General features: G+C 37.2%; 1 protein-coding gene across 2 annotated transcripts in view; it reads right to left on the reverse strand.

Annotated features, from left to right (window-relative positions):
* LOC149780434 (protein Star-like) overlaps positions 1–14607 on the reverse strand; it is a 36751-nt gene extending 22144 nt beyond the window's left edge. The window contains exon 1 of one of the 2 annotated variants that reach the window (XM_089937376.1): positions 14282–14607. The gene's annotated coding sequence lies outside the window, so the exon portion shown is untranslated. The remainder of the gene's footprint in view (positions 1–14281) is intronic. The other variant, XM_089937375.1, reaches the window with a different exon arrangement.
* Positions 14608–15344: the final 737 nt, after the last annotated feature.

Here is a 15344-nt window from a genome sequence, read left to right on the forward strand (position 1 = left end):
TTGTTATGAATAGTAGCTCAAAAAGACTGGGGTGTTGTTAGAAATGTTGTTATGAACCCTTGTATAAGTTGCTGTTGACCTAAAATGGACTGTGGTTGTGTTGTTTATGGTTCAGCATGAAAGTCAGAATTAAATATGCTTGTCACAATTTACCACCAAGCAATAGGATTCGCGCTGGGAGCTTTTCGAACTGAAGCGAACGAGCCACATCTATCCCATCGTAGAAAAATGTTATCTAGAGATGATGCCTTGAGATAAAGATCCAACCCTTCGAGCTCTGCTTTTACTACTGTATTTCAGCCCAAATATAAACATTATACCATAACAACCAAAATGATATACATACCTTTGAAATTAGAATAGTATCCAGCCTTGACAACAACAAAAAAATGACTTATCAAAATCCAAAAGTCTTGTCTTTCTGAAATACATCCATTGCTTCTTAAATAACCAAAACTACTTTTGAAGCTACATGATTGAAAAAAATCTCAGACAAATCCTTCCATATTGGATAACTCTTATAAGGAACATGTCTCCACATTAAAGAACTAGACAAGCATTTACAATGACGAATCAAAGGATGATGCATTATGGGAAATCAAACTACACAATTGTGCTTGCCAGATGGTGCATCGATACTTTCAGCCGATATCAGGGCAATAGACAATGCCTGAAATATATCGAATCCGAACATATTTTAAACTCGATCGTCAACTATATCGAATCTCAAAATAGTTTGAACTCTCTCATCAAATCCCAAAATATTTAAAATTCTATCATCAAATATATAATCCCAAAATAGTTTAAACTCCATCATCTTCTCCGATTCACAATCAGTACTTTAGTCACTACACAACAGGAAGCTGGAAAAGCCGACAACAGGAAGCTGGAAAACCCGCTCCTGACCGAAATTCTCATTAAGCATACCGATCCTCTCGCGATATAGTATACTGTTGGTTGCCCAGCCATGTCGGTATTTACGGTAATAGAAGGCAGACAGAGCTGCTAAAATATAACTTTTTCTACAACCATCTGATTTTAAAATACCACAGCCTGATTTAAACCAAGCACGAAAATGTCCTTATTTATAAATGGCTGGCATTGTGGAATGTTGTGAATAAGAAACCCCATATGATCAAACCAACCCTAGTAAACTCCACACAATCAATCAATCATGAGAATTTGGCGATAGATGTCCTGATGAAACTTGATCAATGTTTCCTTTCTACCAGATTACAGATTAATCAAGGTTAACGCAAAAAAAGAGATCCAATTCGTATTTTGCAAACCACCACCGCTCCTACTGCAATAAGAAATGGGCTATTTATAACCCGTCTGCGTATGAATATGACTCTTAATCATTACCTTCGGGTCATGTTTGCTAGACGAACGGTCACACTTGCATCAGATTGCTGGATCAATGATGGAAACTAGTTATCAAAGGTTCCTGCGCTTTTCATGTTTTTTCACTGGTGTTTATCTGCCTTGCTTATATTTTTGTTTGGTGTTTTTGTGCTATTAACGGCACTTTTAACGCCATACTGGCAACATGATGCCGAGTAAATGGTAGCGTAGTGCCGTTATCAAAAGGAAGTTTCGGTCATAGGTGATACTATTCAGTTACATTATGCATTCTTCTTCATACATCTCGAACAAATACATTTTTGCTATTTACATGCCAATTTAATCTTACATGACTGATCCATATTCGATACATATATTAAATCTATATTTCCTTATCACATATCCAGACTGGAACTACTTTTGTGCATTCTATCTTTTGTCGAGGTAATCGAACGTTTATTTAATTAGCATTTCATTCAATCCGTGAACTAATTTTTTTTAAAAAAGCATTAAAGAGAGCATTTGTAATAAATATAAAACCCCATTGGTGCTTTGTTCCTTGTCGGGGAAAGAACTCATTTGATATGGGTTATGAAAATGCACCAGCCTGATAGCATCATTGTATTCCTACATCATATCAAACTCGTTCCTATCCTTCGCTTCAGAAGCATTGATATATGAAGATGTATAAATATTTCTTTGAAATAAACATATTTGCCCTTTAAACGGAGTTAATATGGACAACAGGCAGCTGTGTATTGAATTCCTCACATTCCTACGGAGTGTGTCTGCTGCAAAATACAGTTCTGTGCCATTTGTGGTTATCACCATCATCTTTGCATATTGATAAGTTCATTGTTTTCGTTTTTGAGTTTCTATTTTTTATTCACATTGACTAAATCAATTTTATGATTTAAACATGAAAGATGGTTTTAATGAAGAAAGTTGAGCACTACAACACATGGTTAACTTCTTGAACACTGAATGCTCAGCCATTAACGTACCGGCGTATGGAAATTAGAGTGGAATATAAACTAGGCCTAATGCCAAACCAACAAGATGTAATTAAAATATTTTAGTATATTTACAGTTGATCTAAATCATTATTTTGATTTAATTAACGTTAATATCGACCATACAATTCTCTCTCTCTCTCAGGTTGTTGTAACTTAGTATCATTGATTATATATATATATATATATATATATATATATATATATATATATATATATATATATATATGTGTGTGTGTGTGTGTGTGTGTGTGTGTGTGTGCGCGCGTGTGCGTTTGTCTTTATGTGTGTGTGTGTTTCGTATCGCGGGTTATTGGGATTGGTCATGCTGAGAGTTCAGCGAACAAACGTTTACGTGATAGCGAATACTAACGGACCTGATTTCCAGATCGATTCCTAGAGCAATTAGTCTTTAGTACTTTACGTGAACTGCTAACTGAATAAGGAATTATATACTTGAACTTCATTAAACATTGTTTCCACTCTCCCCAGATACTGTAGTATGAAAAATGTCATTCTTTTAAATAAATCAATAAATCAATAAATAAATATTAAGTTAGTAAAATGTTCAACCTCTAGGTCATACTGTTTAACTTCTATAGGGGCGGGAGACATACATACATACATACATACATACATACATACATGCATGCATGCATTCATACATATACATTCATACATACATACATACATACATACATGCATACAGATACATACATACATACATACATACATACATACATACGTACTAGCACACGTCTTCTCACAGATTTAAAATTAATTAATATGTGTACCTATACTGGTCAACAGGTATATATATGAACAATATACTATGCACAGTTATACACATTTCAACATATCCGAAGTCGTATATACATACATCGAATAGAACATGCACATATTGTTTCTGAACACAGTGATAAAATTCTATATTGTGTGGTTCTAGTATCAATTCACAGTGTGGGAACCGTTTCCTTGCTGTTTCATACGTACATGTACAAATCGAGCTTATGGATTTTGTTTTTATTATATATTATTTTATTAGCATTTAACGTTTAAAGGAAAATGTGCAAAGCAACGGTACACAGCTTACAGAACAAGCCACTCAGATCGTACTAAATACTTAACAATACAACTAGCATTGAATCAGAGCAATTAATTACCATAAAATACCAATTAAAATGTTTATAAACTGGTGGGCGAGAGTTAGGAATTTCACATCGTGACTAATATGGCTTGTTTTCCTTTAGACAGCAAGGAAACTGTTTGTATTACTGCTATTCAAGTGTTGCGGGTACGTAAAAACAAAAACAAGCCACAATATGCAGTGTAATAGGGAACGTCACCGTGCATGCTATTCGGAACGTCAAAGTAGAATAGTGATGTGTGTGTGAGTGTGTGTGTGTGTGTGTGTGTGTGTGTGTGTGTGTCCCTCACATCTAGAATACATTTATTTAAACATCATAGCGATGGAACACACTCTTTAACGATGCTCCAGAAAGAAAAAAAAAAGAAAAAAAGAAAAAGAAAAAGAAAAAACCGCCATGCCTAATTACTATGTAGCAATGCTCCAATCATATGGCTACATGTATAGAATCCATGAGATGGGCTATTTATTTAGTTTTAAAGCCTCTAAGATTGCGATGGGACTTTTCGATATATGGAGAACATTCCATGACCAACAACAAATAAGACAATAAAGGTATTGCTGTTAGAACTGTTACAAACGTGGTATTTTATGTAGTGCAAACTGCATTGTTGACCTGCTTAACTCCACTTGGTCGCGTGATCAACCCAAACACGTGTCGTTTCAGTAAACACATACAATTGAATAATTACAGTGGTTAGTGGCCTATTGGATAGACAGTTATATTTTAGATAATTGACAGTAGAAACGATCAACCGATACCTTGTTCAAATTTTGTGTTTGTTGGGGACAGATATTATAATGATTCAAAAGAAAACAGAAAACAGCGTATTATCATACCTAGTTTCCTTTCATATTAAAGAAACCAAGATGTTTCCTTTCTTCGCTTACCCCGTGCGTTACGGGGCTCTTTTTAACATAAATATATAGTGTTGTTTGATAGTACGCTTAGTTTATTTATATTTCACGCTGTTTTGATAGACGGATGGTATACTTATTAACTTAGCATTTGTACATAAGTATATACTAGGGCCATAGGTTTCTGCTTCGACACTTTCACTACTCTGTCAGTTACGAAGGTGTTTTAGCGACTTAGTAATTTCAAATACATTGCAAGTCTTAGCTTTAATATTTATTTTTGTGTTGTTTCAGTGGATAGTTAGCAAAATGTCTGAAATGCAAGAAATTCAGTGCAAGGGATGATACTCGTGACTCCTGCATCATATGTCACCTTGTCAAATTTGCAGCAATAGTGGGGGGGGGGGTGCGATATGGCGACAGTGGGACTTACCATTTGAAATTTTGAAATTACTTGAAAATTAATATTGCGACAGTGGGAATTTAACATGGGAATGACACCTGGGGGTCAATGGGAATTGAATATGGGTTACGTCATGGTGTTTATAGGGTCAAAACTATTTATAGGGTGAAATGCATGTATAGGGACAAAGGTTGATAGGGACAAACATAGCCATACAGAAACAAACAAATACACGTCCAAACAAAGAAGATGGAAACACGCATAAAAGAGGACAGATATGTTCCAAAGAAAGACTCACAAATGGACTAGAGATTCCAAAAAGAAAAGTCTTTTTTATGGGTACAAAACATTTATTCAAGTATATACATGGGCTCACTGGCCTATGCTTTGGTTTAAGCACTATCCTAGCAATGCATACAACTTTGGATATGGAAAAACCTATTTAAAAGTTATTTATTTCTTGGTTCTCGAAAATTACTTTTAAAAAATAAAGTTCATGCCTTAACAAAAAACTCACTTCATATACAACATATTTACATTTCATAAAATAATGACATTTTTCACACTACAATTAATGTCTATTTTTAAGATGAAGCTAAAACAAAATCAGAAACAAACTATCAAATAGGACAAGGTTCATGCTTCTCTTTTTATCCGTCTCACACGTTGTTTAAATCTGGTAAGCTACTACTTGTGTCCCAGCGTAGACGATTTCCATCACGTACTCCCTTTCATTCGTAGATCTGTTGGTATGTCCATCGTACTAGGTACACTTATCGATAAGCAGATCAAGTGCAGTCATTGTCTTCCCACAGAGGTACAACGTATGCCATATGAATGGTCATTTTTCCATCGTCGATGTCAACTTTTTCTCTCATCATCTGCACGTTTTCAATGGCCCTCAAACGTTTGGAAGAAGTTAATTCTGTGTACTAAGCCCGATACATACAGGAGAGTTAAAACTGTCGTGATACATAGATAGGTTCAAACGACTTCGATCTTTGACTTGGCACTGACGTTTCAGTCCTTCTATCAGTGAGTCAGATAAGTCCGTAATGAAACCTGCTGCTTCCTCGGGTGGAATGTCAGACTCGAAGTCTTTAAATTTCACCGTTTAGGTGTAAGTTGTCATCCTAAATTTGCTCGAAGTCGCTGTCAGAGTCATTTGGATGCTAACATACTCATTTACGTCTACTGAATACTTGGACGCACTTTGCTGTGATGATATGGTGATGAAGAGGCCATGTTTGTTCCTTCTCTCATTTTATTTGTTACTTGTTGTGTGAATATATTCCTCTTTTTAGCTTGGCTTTTCTTCTCGTAATGAAGTATCGGTCTTGGAAAGTTTCCCCTTTATATGCTGACCAATAGCGGCGTGTTTGTACGGTAAAGTGAAGTGATTGGGAAGTCGTACTGGCTTCTGGTACACGATTCGATACATTTTTTCCAAAGGTCGACTGCCAATTTGGTGGGTGGATAAAACGTGCAATCTTGTGCGGGTCGTAGGTGGTCCCTTTCTGGTGTTGATCCTCTTCGGATTCAAAGTCACAAAGTGCACCATTTGACTGGTGCGATGATTTAGAGTCAATCCTGTGACATTGCACTCTGTGTGCACTTCTTTTCGTTGGTCCCGGTATTCATAATCGTAATTTTTAGGACCGCCACTAGCAAAACTTAGAATCTTGACGTCGGAGTGCTCGTCTGTCAAGGCTCCTAAAAGATCTCCTTCGATTTTAGGGTGAAGGTGCCAAAGTCGATCGATGTAGATGCAACTGTCCGTGTCAAAATACAGCATACGATCTCCTAATTGGTGTAAGGCTTCGTACAATTTTAAGCGAGCATGGGCTGTCACGTAGGCCGCAATGATGTCATTTCCAAATTCGTCAGCCTCTACAAACTCAAGTTCTTCTTCGTAATTGACCAGGATCAAGCCATTACAAAAGACGTCTACGTGTTTCACGTATTTAGTTTTTACTGTGAATCATCTGAAAGTAACGGGAAGGTTCTGTTAAATACTCCGTCTTGGGTAAACGCGGTCGTTGTGCCATTTTCGCCCACAAACAATTCAACATCACTGTGGCAAACGATCGTCGTCCCTCGTTTTTCTCTACGTGGTCTAAGGTTATGTCTTCCTGGTCAAAGTACTTCTCTTTGAATTTCCTTTGGTCTTTGAGGTTTTGACGCCAGAAAGGATAACTGATTGCTTCTTGTTTCAGTTTTAAAAAAGCATCCAAGCAGTCCGCGAAAATGTTTTTATGAGTCTCGTCACCTTTGTGGTACTGTTCTAACTTTGGAAAGTGTTAAATTTCGTACACTTCTAACAATTGTTATCCCAGGTCCAGATCTTTAAACAATACTACGCTGACAAAAGTCCCCGTCAGTGCTCGTTCTTCTTGAGTATGATGACAAGGTTGATCTCGTTTGCATGTTTCGGCACAGGTAAGACACAAATGAAACATCAGTTTTCCTTGGCAATGGTAAGTCCGTGAAAGGCAAGACTTTGCACTTAATTTATCATTCGTATTGTCGAATGTTTTCCAGGTCGATGTGTTTCATTTATCTATTGCGAGTGACCTGCAGAAAAGTGATAATATTTACACACGTAAGGACACATCGAACACATGTCCAGGTATTTGATTTCTTCTCCTTTTTCCTCGTCGGCGTTTACAGCAAACAGGCAACATTCGTCCGTTTTCCATATAAACTGTCCCGAAGGTCGAGAGGGTCCACCAGCATGTAATTTTCCACGATGTGCTGAAATTTGGGATCGGTTTTAAAACGGTGGTTGTACTCGTGTTCCCACATTTTAAAGACTTGGTATCCTGGCTGTTCTAACTTCAAGCGGCGTTGACAAGTGTCCTCGTACATGTCTTCCCTGGTACGTTGTAAAAAGGTTTGGTGTCACGTTGAGGGTAGCAGATCGGACATCAGTGAAATAAGCACCCGTTAAACTCGTACACGGTCTTAGTGTTTTTTAAGTTCCAGCCATCCACCAAATAATTTCCAATGGTATATTTGCCTCCTCCGTTTTGGCATGTTGTATCCATTTGTTTGCGTTGTCACACAAGTAATGTATCCAACGCAGAGCTTTGACCGAGTATCAACGATTAACAAAGTTCGTCATTTGAGGGCGGATGACAGCCAGGGTAATCTCGGTCATGAATCATTTGCGGTACACTAAGGAACACGCTTTGGCGATGGTGCGGGCTCTTTTCAAAGCATCGATCCCTCCGTGCTTTATGAACAATTTGCGATATTTTCCACAGCAACGGCATAATATGTCCACGTCGGATCTACAATACTCAAACATTTCTTCTTGAATGTCAAAGGGGTCCGAGGCGTGAGTGTGGTACCAAACATAGAAAGTTTCTCGGTGCTCGGTGCACATGTAGTCGGGGTCATAGTAATGAGCATCGGGCAAATGTGACAGAACGGGGTGTTGATTGCTGTCGGTATTGAAAAAGTGCGAATAATAGCCTTTGGCCATTTCTATCATTCCAAACGTTTTATGCATTCAGGTCAATGGCATGGCCAAGTAACTCATCGAATCTTAACACTGAACTTGTCCCGCTTGCATGGAAATGACTTTGGCTCCATTCACGGTGACTTTAGGGTGTTCGGTGCCTTGTTCCGTATCTCCATTATGTTTGATGTCATCTTGGCTCCATGTCTCGTCGATAGGGTCTAAGACTGATCGGTCGAAATTTTTCAGCGTGTTAGGTCTTCGAAAGATTATTTTCATGTCCTCCAGGAATCTTGCTACAGTAGGGGCAATGGAAAAAGATAGGTTCTTGGATGCACTTCTCGCACGCACGATAAGCCACGCAGAAACTAGGAATTTGAATGCCAGTTTGCATACATTCGAAATCGAGAAATACGAATTCCCTTTCTTCTTGTCATCTTCCTCCTCCTCTTGTTTGGAATGGTATTGTTGAATGTAGCATTCGTGTTCCAAGTCCACAATTTGGTAAAAAATGTGACATTGTTTCTTTCCTGGACAAATGTGTGCCTTGGCATTATTGCTACTTATAACTTGTCCACATGTAGGACACAATCTCAGGAGTTTACATGCACTTTTCTTCTGTGAATCTTGCGTCATGAGATGCTGTTGGCAACATGTTGGGCTGCCAAAAGTTCGCTGACAAGTCGGACAATGCACTCGTGTTTGTCCTTCGTCAAGAGAGGTTGAATATCCCTGGCATTTCGATCCACAGTGCTTGTGTTGCTCTCGATTGTTATACCCATAGTCACATTTCTTATAGTAATAGCTGTATCCGAGGATTGTGGTTTTACTGGCAATGGTATCAAAATGTTCATCGTGATGATAGACGTGAATCTTTGAAACTTTTGCCTTGAAACAACAGAGGTCCACGTACTTGTTGAGGGCACAGTTTCAATACGTAGCGTGGAGCCAAGACGTCTTTCAATTTTTGCATTTCAGCAGTGATGGCTTTGGATAGACCGGCTCGCTGTAACAGGTGTTCTGCTTCACTTTGTTGATTGGCTTGGTGCAATCGTTGAATAGTTTACCAGGCTTTTTTCCATCTTGCCGTGTCGTTCTTCTTGGCATACATTAGTCCCACGACGATGGCATGGGATAAACAAATCTTGTCTTGAGTGCTGTTAATTTGGACATGGCTGCGCTTGTTACTGAGAAGTTCGTCCACCAAAAACACTTTTCTGCGTTGTCGGGTCGTTTTGGTAAGAGGAACTTGGATCATGTACAATGTCGCTTTTCTATCGGTGATGTGAAACTTGTCGTTATATTGTTGCACGTGATGAATCTTGTCTATGACTCTGGAAGGTGCTAATTATGCGGGGCTGCTAAACTCGATCCGAAGAGGTGACTTCAAACTGTCGTGATACATGGAAAGTCTCGAGACATCGTCCTCTTTGGCTTGACTTTGTCGTTCAGTGTAGTTAACAAAGAATCTCACAATCGGGGATGAACTCTTCTGCTTTCTTCAGTGGTACGTCTGACTTGAAATCTTAAACTTCACAGTGCAAGTGTAAGCCGTAGTTTTAAATTTTCTAGAGGAGCGCTTTTCCGTCTATCGAATGTGGTAATACTTTTCGGGTGCTAGTGGTGACTTTTGGTTTGGAGTAGGGTCTCTTGGTGTGGACGCAGTCGTGGAATGTGTTGGTTCAGGTTCGCTCATGTCTTCAATTTGAGCGAACACTTTTTTTTCTTGTATGAGGAGATACGTCACGTCGCTGCCTCTTACCTTCTCTTTTACTGAAATGGTGCGATTGTTTCATCTCGATTACTGATTCAGAAATGATTTAACCAAATTTTTTCTATCTATATATATACCCTCTCTACCTCTTGTTGTGACAATGACTTTGAATGTTTCACAAGGGCAAGTGAAAACCAAGCATATAGGAACCCTGGGTGACGTATGCCAATGACAACAGTGCGTCTTACACAAACCCTACCAAGAAAGACATATTTGCAAGAATAAAAAAAACAGACAGTTGGAGTCATAAAGACTAGAGACAGCATTGTGCCGTTAGGACACGCACGTACTCCTGAAAACCACGTTACTCGGCAACGATGTCTCTTTCTCTCTTTCACTTCTACTTTGTCGTTGACCACGATGTCTACCGACCCTGATTTAACACCCGTGTTTCTTCATTTGATATTTGCAAGAAATACTAAACCCATTTTTAAAAGAACTACTCTTATTCGACAGCTGAGACTACATCTCCTCCTGCTCTTAACACTGTTGCTGCACATACAAAGGTGATTTTTCCTTAGACCAAAGTATGAGACACAGCAAGTCAGTTGTGCAGTTGAGTGGATATGTCTAAACAACAACTGTCAAGCCGCTATGTTTCACTTCTGTTTGTGATAATAACTTGTGATACTTCACATTTTCTAAAGTAGAAATGTTTACAAGCGTACAAAGATTATGTGACATCAGCTTTTGACACTTGCCCAGACTTTTCACTTCTATAAGTGTCATGAGTAAAATATCAAACCAAATTTTATCATTTTCCAAAACACGCACACACTTGCAACGTGACCAGAAATCTGTACTTCTGTATTTGTGGATATCCCACAGACTGATCCAAACATATATAGCTGGTTAAGAACTTTAGGAATATCCCCTCATTTTTTCAGAAATATCAAAGCTTTTATGTGTATTATCCCTGTTCCAACTTTTATTAGTGCTTAGGTATATCCCCTAAAACCACAAACAATTTTGAAAAAATCTGAATTTCGAATTGAAGTTTCTCTCTGTTTATATTCTTTTTTGGCATTAGCATACTTTCTCAAAGTGAGAGGCATTTCTACACATGTCATTGCCTTTGGTAAATTCGGTTTTGTTGGTTAGTCATCGTTAATCTTTAATTCTATTTTTTGATGTATTTCTTTTTCATAGAAAATGAAAGTTTTTTTTATTGTTGTAATGATATTTATTTTGTTTAGTCTATTGCTGCGAAAGAAAATATATATAACAAAGTGCTTAAGTTTGTTCAGTTTTCTTATTTAAAGTTCTACAAAAGGAACCAAGTTTGTTTTGTAAAGGGGTTGAAATTCTAAGTTACGCAGAAGTGAAGGAAAACATACATATGTTACTACAGTTTGCTGTTTTTGTGTTCATTCTAATCATGCTTGCCTTATATCTTTGTGTCTTAGAGATCATATTTCTTTTGAGGTAAATGCATGCATCAATGGACAGAGAGCTTGGGTTATCATCATTCAGGTTCACTCTACTTTAGCTTCTTTACTTCATACAAACCCCAAATTCACTAGTTTAGAAAAAACTACCACTCAGTACTATATGATTTTTCTCTCTACCTCCGTGAATGCGTGTCAAAACGCCTAAGGGAGAAAAAAATTTTTGTTGTAAGTTTCAAAACGCGAACAATAAATTAAACAGCTAAGTATTTAATGTGGCAAGAAGAAATGTTACGGTACACAACACAGGATTATAAGTTTACACTCCAGGCAGTCTGTACCGCAATGGTAAAAACACAAGAGCCTAGACAAAACGATGCGTCAGTCGTTAGAAGCATTTTTTTGTTGCCTACTGTGAGGCGCCGTAGCGGACAAAAACTGGTTCAATCAGAACCTAGCCGTTGAAATTTTCATGTCATATGTCCAGAATTCGAATTTCACGTGTTGCCTCAAAAATGACTGTCCTTAAAGTTCCATTTTCGAGATTTTAGATTGTATCTGTTTAATTAAACAGTAGTAATTGAAAGTTATATTTTCTATGTCGAGGTTTTAGATTGTGTCGTTTGAATTACACGGCGGTGGATGAAATTTCAATATCATACGTTGAGAATTCTTAATTAACGTATTGGTTCAAAGAGTTTATGTTGAAAGTTCCATTTCATACGATGAGTATTTATATTTCATCTGTTGAATTACACAGCGCTGGTTGAAAATTCGATGTCCAATGTCGAGTTTTTATATTGTATCTTCTGAATTACACGACAGATGTTGGAATTTTAATGTCATATGTCGAGACTTTCAATTTAACATGTTGAATCACATTGAGTGTGCTGAAAGTTCAATTTCGTATGTTGAGATTTTAGATTGTATCTGTTGAATTACACAGCGGTGATTAGACATTGTATTGTGCTTGTCAGAATTGTTATTTTTATATTGCGAAATAATGTGTTGGTGTTAAAATTAACGTTACACAATGTCCACTCTAACAATTCAAAATAAAATCGAGTATTAAGATACATCATTCGTGTATTCAATTTTGAGGCTTCATTACATTTCATGCATTTACAGTTTGAAAGTTACCATTCATAAGTCGAGAATTACTATAAATTTCTTCGCTTGAAGTCGCTATCGTGAACGGACCGAGCTATTTTTAAACAAGGAGGCTGCTTCTCGTTGCTGTAAAATTCCAATTGTCGCCATGTCGTCCCCCACCCCTGATACTTTCAGCACGTGGTTGGAGAACACCTGGACAGCAGTGCTCCAAAAAGCTGCCAGGGGAAAAAAAAAAGATGTTGAAATCAAGAAAGGACAGCTTTCATCCCAAATCCACTTCCGTGACAAGCCTTGTAGGGGACGCTAGGGTCGCTCCCTCGAGGGCTTGTCGGGTGCAACCCAAGGACACAGCTACTTCACGGGACGGAAAGGGTACAGGAAGGGCTCAGTCCTCGTCAAAACAAACGCACAGGAGGCGATGACGCAACTCATTACAGCGGTGCAAATTTTGCCCCTTATTCCATTTCTTGCTTCTACGGGCGAGTATTCACTCAATTTTAGGCAACCCAGTGGGCGTTAGCCCCAGTGGGCGTTAGCCCCAATCAAATATCGATTACATTGTAAGTGAGGTCGTCCATAGAATGTTTTATAAGTTCTTCTCCTGTCGGATTTTTCTGTTTTTCAAGCCAATAAAATATCACGACCAAATTAATTTTGTTTTGGATAATGTCGTTACATTTTCATCTCGTATCATGACATCACTTTTAAAATTGCTCAGGTACAATGGATTAGAAATGACGTTTAGTTTCAAACTTGTTCGCCTTGTGGTATTTTTATATTGAAAAAGAACTCGAGAAATTCCGAAAATTTCAGGAAATCCGCATTTTCTCCTCTGAGATAAAACAAGAGTAACTTTTTGAAAATATAATGACTGCATTTTAATCCTTCATGCCTTATTAACGTTCAGGAAAAAGAAATAAGTCAAAACTAATCAATAAAGACAGATACTGAAATATGTAAATCAGTGAAAGGAGATTTAGACCTTTAGCGAGACAGATCCTCGACATAGTGTAACGAACGTTTCTAAATTTATCCACCAATTATTATTTTATGTCATCTTTCTGCTACCCTTTGGACAACTTTGGCATTTCATCATGGGTAGGACAGTAACTAATATTAAAAATAACTGTTAAATTCAATGTTAAAAGTGTACATAGATGAATGTCTTATTCTTGAAAAGAAACAATTGTGCAATTCCTGATGTCTTAGAAATCATCAGGTTCTCTTATAAATAAAAAAGAAATTAAAAAATAATGACCTATTGTAATTCCTGTTGACAGCTGAATGCTCAGTGCAAAATTCTGTGTTGCCATTACGAAATAACATTGATGTTCATAAAACTGTCTGCGAGAGAAATATTTTGAGATAGTGAAACTAAGACTTTGTCTTGAGAACCTTTCCTATAATAGTTCTGAACTACAAAAAATAGTTTTCCGTGGTATATCGCTTTATTCTTTTTATAACTTAGCTCGAAACGTATCTGGTTTATAACATTCGATTTAATAGATCATTTCCAGTATAAGCTAGTGCAACATGGGAATCAATTTTCGTGGATTGTAAGAAATATACCTTTTTTGGGTACTAAAATTCATGGGTTTGCTCGTCACTGTTTTCATTTGAATAGGTATTTAATTTTATAGCTCAACTTCCACAAGTACCCAAATTAAAGAGGACAAAGAATATAGTTATGGCGATGAAAAAGACGGTTTCTTAAATGTTTCAAATAATACTACAAATGCATCAGTACAAATCAAAGACCTGACCAGTTCAATACTTACATTATATATTCTTCCAAGTCAATCACATATATGGAAGCCAATGCAACAATACTGCCGCCTCATTGAACATAAATAAAACACCCGTCAAGATCATGCAGTTACAGTGCGACAGAGATATTTTTATATCACGTGACTTCCGCATTGACATGCGCTCTCTGCTTGACGAATATGTCTTCCTCCAGCTTGTTGCAATAGCGCTAGGTTTTTCGTAGCTGCTCTCATAATAAGTATGTTGACAATGTTGGGCTTTTGTGAATAAAAATTATGATCCTTTACTCACATATTTGTCACATGGCATGGATGCAACTTGATGGCCAAATTGTGAAGGACATTGAACCATTACGAATTTAATGATATTAACAGCACATTTTTATTTTTGATGATACAATAATTGAAACAATTTTGTTTTTGCTTTGCATGTGTCAGATCTGGCTGTGTTCATCGATTTCGTCTGTAATCGAGAAATTAATATGTATAATCTGCCTCCAGCCGTTGTCACATTTGCTTTCAGCAGATATGGAAATTAAATTACTCCCCCCACCACCAGTCGACAGTTGATATGCCAAAGAGGATGTGTACTTGTTTATTGTTTTATAGATTGTTGCACGTGTAAAAGAAAGAAAGAAAGAAAACCGAACGACGCTCATTTCATCTATAGGCAAAAGAGGTTCGTGGTATTACCGGTATACCAATTTGAGGTATTTTTTCCGGTGGTACGTACCACGGTACCTTTTTCACTGAACCAGTACGTTGGTTGCTTCACGAGCAATTTTGATAAAAATGTTTCGATAATAACAGCATGATTTCAGTTTTCATGAAAGAAAGAATTTTAAAAAGTAATTTGTTTTACAAAACAGTTACATTTGTCACATATTAAATTTGAATACTTGCAAATATAATGATATTTATGATCCCTTACTAGACTATTTTAAACATGTCATATATGCCAGCGTAGTGGCCGAATGGGTTGTTATGAAAAACATTTGGGCGAAATCTAAGGTTTGAAAAATATTAGGAATAAAAAGTTTTAAATTTCTTTTCATTATTTATTTTTATGTATGTT

This window comes from Sinohyriopsis cumingii, chromosome 16 (genome assembly GCF_028554795.1).
Source record: "Sinohyriopsis cumingii isolate HCF-2022 chromosome 16, ASM2855479v2, whole genome shotgun sequence".
Taxonomy (NCBI): Eukaryota; Metazoa; Mollusca; class Bivalvia; order Unionida; family Unionidae; genus Sinohyriopsis; species Sinohyriopsis cumingii.